Below are 4,840 nucleotides of genomic sequence, written 5' to 3' on the forward strand. Positions count from 1 at the left end.
GCGGGGATGAGTCTCCAGAGAATTCTGCTGAGTGAAAAAGCCAATTCCAAAAAATTATACACTGCATAATTCCATTTCCTTAACACTTTGAAATGCAAAAATTCTAGAAATGGAGAAAAGATTAAGGGTTGCCAAGAAGGAGAATGAAGGACAGACAGAGGTGGGTGTGACTATTAAATACAAGGGATCCTTGTGCTGCTGGAAATGTTCCCTATCTTGACTGTCTTAGTGTCAAAACCCTGGTTGTGATATTGTTAATATAGTTTTTCAAGATGTTACCATTGGAGGAAACTGAGTAAGTGGCGGACAGGATCTTTTTGTATTGTTTCTTAACAACTGCATATGAATCTACAGTTACCTGCAATTATCTCGAAATCTACAATTACCTCAGAGTAAAAAGTTTAATGTAAACAAAACTTAAGGCTTGTATTTATTTATGCTTTCTTGTTGGTCCCTAGTAATGAAGAGCTGAGCTAATGTGCCAAAACCTAGCAGAACAGACAACCCCTTAATTTTTTTGGTTAAACATTAATATATGCATTTCTGGAAGAGATATAAGATTTCCTTAAAAATTTTCTAAATGTATTCAGTTTATCATTGAATACAAATAATAGGAATTCAAATCTGCTGTATAGGTTTTATGTAGACACTTAGAAGGGGAAGATATCTTCAAGTTTCTGGCATATAAACATGGTAAGCTATGGGTGTACATAAATAGCCAAATTTGTACATGATGATTCTCCACTGATGTTTATAGCAAAGAACTATATTTTCAATGCTCTTCCTTTAACTGTTCTGGGAAAGAATTCCTCTTTTGTTTCTGTGAATGGGCTATGTCCTGATCCTTATGTTTTTATTTACAGTAATTGTACATACCCATGATATTGAAATTAAGAGTGCAATTCTGATGTTATTTGTTTAGTGTGCCTTGTATGTATAGATTTGTTATGGAACCATTTTTCGGTTGAAATGATTTCTGCAATTTTCCCAGGAAGTCTGCATTTCATTTTTAATAATTTAACCATCAAGTACTGTTCTGAAAATAAAACCTCTCTAGAATAATTTATTGATGCTTATTTGATTGCTATATAGTCAGTTACTATAAAATTGGAATTGTAATGCAGCTACGGTCTGTCTGTACTATGTAATGCATGTGGAGTGTAAAATCTGTTTTCAAAACTAGATATGTCTATTTAACCAATGATTATGTCATTTCTGATATGATTTTCATGCTTGGTTAAATAAAATTATGATATTATAAATAGTTTCTTCATGTAATACTACCAATTAACATCATTTGATTTCTAAGAAAATAGATGCTATTACAGTAAGTCAGCAGTTAAATGTCCAATAGAAAGAAAAGAATTAGCTGGGTGATTTTTTACAATTTTTAAGGCTCTGAGTAAAATGCGCTTAATTTGCAGACTTGAAAATGCTGATGCCATGCTTCGGTGTTCCTACTCTTGGAAGTATTTGCCATTTTTAGCATAGTTGTGATTCCTAGAGTTCAGGGATACAAGAAAGCTCCCTTTCACTGATAATAAAATATATATATATATGCCCAAGGGGTCACACATAGAGTGTGGCAAAAATGACATATACACACCCATGGGACTGATGGACCCCGCAGCCTCCCTGGACTGCCCACCAGCACTCTGGCTCCTCAGCAGGAGTCCCGCCCTCCACTAAGAGTGACCACTAGCCCAGGGGATCCAGGACTCGGGGTTCCCCAGGACACAGGACTTTCCATGGTAAAGTCAGCAAAGCTCTGGGCAAACAGATGGATTGGTCACCCTGCCTCCATCCACCTCAGGTCCCCACATCCCCAGCAGGTCATCTCCAGAACTGACCCATCTCAAAAATGTGCATTCAGACACCCCCCTTGGCCACAGTCTCTCTCTGTGCAGCCCCTTCTCCAGCTGCCAGAGCCCTGAAGTTCTTTACCTCACCACCTGACTCACTTGCTCAAGAAGACAATGCAGTTGGATGACAGTGGAACACAAGGTCCTGTCCTCAGAAAGCTTCTGTTTTGTAAAAATAAGTAATCGGTTTTTTAAACCAGGTAATCTAGTAATGTTACTGAAAACTGGTCTTTGTCACTGAAATCAAATCACAAAACACAATGACAAGGTTTGGAGGAAATGAACGAAATAGTTTATTTATTAATTGCCAGCAAATGAGGGGATGGCAAGCTCGTGCCTTAAAGAACCACTGTCCTCATAAGCACAAAGCAGTTGGGGCTTTTAAAGGGGAAATGCTTGGGGACAGGCTGTGGTGGTCATGAGCACAGTCACATAAAGTAGCAACTTGCAAGGGTATGATTTAATTGCTCTTTGTTCTTATCTGTTCTTCCTCAGTACCCTGGGACAGAATGTCTTGGGTTCTGCAAAATTAGCTTTCTGGGTTATCTCTGATGCTAAGGCTCAGAAAACAGGGAGAACAAAAAGAAACTGCCACCTTTTAATGGTTACAAGGGTTTGGGGGCTATTTGAATTCATTTTTGGTTAATGTTAGACCCAGTGATTTAAATTTTAAACCCAGGGATAAAGAATTTTAAACCCAGGGACTTAATTGTTTTCCTATGGACTCTGCCATCACTTTAGCCAGTATCCTCAAAATCCCCCTTTTTCTGATGGAACCGCAGGGCAAACCTCTGCACCACCCTGGTTCATCTCTGCAGCTGATAATTGTGAAAATCAGTAAAGGAAACCTCTCTAAAATGGAGTCCCCAGGCTGGAAGGGGGAGCACTCATGCCCCACCACTCAAGGTCAACTGCAGACACCCAACCAAAAGAGACGGGCCTTGCAAGTCCACGGTCCTTCAGTTACTCGTTTACTACCCAGCTGGAGGAAGAAAGGTTTTCTTCTGCCCTAGCAAGAGCCCAGCCGATGAGAGCTGTCATAATGCACCCGATGAGAAGCCAGGATATATGACTTTTTGTTTATCAGGGCCTCCCCTAACTCCACCCTTTCCTCCACAAAAGAGCTTCCTTCCCCTTTGCTAGGTGGACTTGTCTATACCTTCTCAGCAAAAAAACAAAAACAGGAACAAAACAAAAGAAAACATGTGCTTCGCAGGGAACTCTGAAGCCTTGGGATGAGCAACCCTTAACCTCCTTAAGGTGTGTTCCGCCCGCCTTCTCCTCCTCTCCTCGCCCTCTCTCCTCCCCGTGGTTCTCTGCAGGGCTGCCTGCGTGCAGCAGAGCAAGGCGAGGCTTATTCAGGTAGAAGCCGGTGCATGCAGGAGGGGGAGACAGGAGTTTAGGGTGTTTTCACGTGGGGACTAAGCTGGGGAAGGAATGAAGGAGAGGGAGGTTTCTGGAGCCCAGAAACAGGAAGAAGGCCCAGTCGGTACTAAACCCAGCACTGTCCGAGTCCAGCCTCCTCTCCCTTCCCTCAGTGCTCTGGGGTCTGAGAGAACTCAGCGGGATCTCTGGGACCCAGAAAAGCAAACAACGGCTGCAGGGGGGGGCACTGGAGCCGTCTGGAGAGCCGGTCACTGTGAACAGTGGGATGTGTGCACAGGCACTGTCTAGAAGGAGCCCGCCGTAAGGACCTAAAGGCCGGGCCGTGGGGTGGTGGATGAGACGAGCCGGATGCCACGGCCGGTGGGTGAACGGTAAGCAGGAGGTGGGGGGCGGCACCAGATACCGGAAGTGCCCTGCTACCCCAGTGTCGACCCTTGCTGAGATTAACCTAAAGTCATGAGCTTTAAAGAGCAGGGTTGTTCCTCTTGTTTTACTGAAGGAGTAATGACTTGCAAAGCACTCACAGCCTTAAAATACACTGGCATAGCTTCAGTCCTTGTTTCCCTGATCCTAAAATGGGATATAATTATGGTAAAGTGTCTGGCACACCATAGGGTTAAAGAGATGAGTGCTCTTTAGCAGATGGTGCTCTTACTTCTCTCACACTGAGTATTAGCCATTTGTCCTCGTGTCAGTCTCCTCAGCAAGACTGAGCTACTTGAGGGGGCTGATTTCAACACATGGCCCGGTTGGTGGCTCATGGCAAGTGCTGGAAAATGGTTGTGGTAAGAGTGGATGAATTATTTGAGGGCTTTGGGCCAGAGCCCCTCCCCAGGACTCAGGGGATACCTTTCACTGACTCAGGTCTTTTTCTCCGTCTGCGCCTCAGCTTCCTAGCCTTCTTGCCACCCCCCTCCCCGCCTACACACACAGGCCCCCTGGGGAGGAACTGACTCTATCAGAGCTGCTGGCTCGCAACCCTGTCGATTTTTCGCTGCAATCCTGACAAAGAACCGCTGCGCCACCTGGTGGCCGTACCTGGGAACATCACTTCTAAGAACCCAGAATCCAGGCAAGAAGTGCGGCCCGTACCAGGTTTGCGGAAGGATCTGTGGAGGACATCAGTTCACCAAACTCATATACGCGGGTACATGTTTCCCCGTACGTGATGCCACAAATACTTTATGACATTGAGAGAGATTTTTAATTAAATAATTATTTTATTTATCTGTATTTTAATAATTTATAATTATTTAATTACAGCGGTACTGTAATTGAACTCCTGCTACAAGCTATGTATCTTACATATTTTTTAAAAATCCCATTTAGTACTTACATCTGGTTCCTGGGGCCCTGAAATAGATAGGAGGCTCAGTGGGTACTAAACCCAGCTCTGTCTGACTCCAGCCTCCTCTCCCTCCCCTCAGTGTTTTGGGATTTAAGAAGAACCCAGACAAATCTATCTAGTTTCCTTGCCTCACTTTGTTACTGGGTGAGTGACCAGCCCCGGCATGGCCTCAGGCTCAGGCTGAAGCTGCTTCCAGCAGATGCAAGGCCTTTATTTAAATCAGTGGAGAATTTACTAGGTGCCA

General features: G+C 44.0%; 1 long non-coding RNA gene across 3 annotated transcripts; it reads left to right on the forward strand.

The window, feature by feature from the left end:
* Positions 1-2,991: 2,991 nt before the first annotated feature.
* LOC118972694 (uncharacterized) lies at positions 2,992-4,481 on the forward strand. 3 transcript variants are annotated; one of them, XR_012131257.1, is made up of 2 exons: positions 2,992-3,122; positions 3,401-4,481. It is a non-coding gene; the product is annotated as an uncharacterized lncRNA (long non-coding RNA). The 3 variants fall into 3 exon arrangements; XR_012131240.1 differs by having other exon boundaries at positions 4,138-4,481; XR_005061765.2 differs by lacking the exon at positions 2,992-3,122 and having other exon boundaries at positions 3,131-3,619; positions 4,138-4,481.
* Positions 4,482-4,840: the final 359 nt, after the last annotated feature.

This window comes from Manis javanica, chromosome 1 (assembly GCF_040802235.1).
Source record: "Manis javanica isolate MJ-LG chromosome 1, MJ_LKY, whole genome shotgun sequence".
In the NCBI taxonomy this organism is placed as follows: Eukaryota; Metazoa; Chordata; class Mammalia; order Pholidota; family Manidae; genus Manis; species Manis javanica.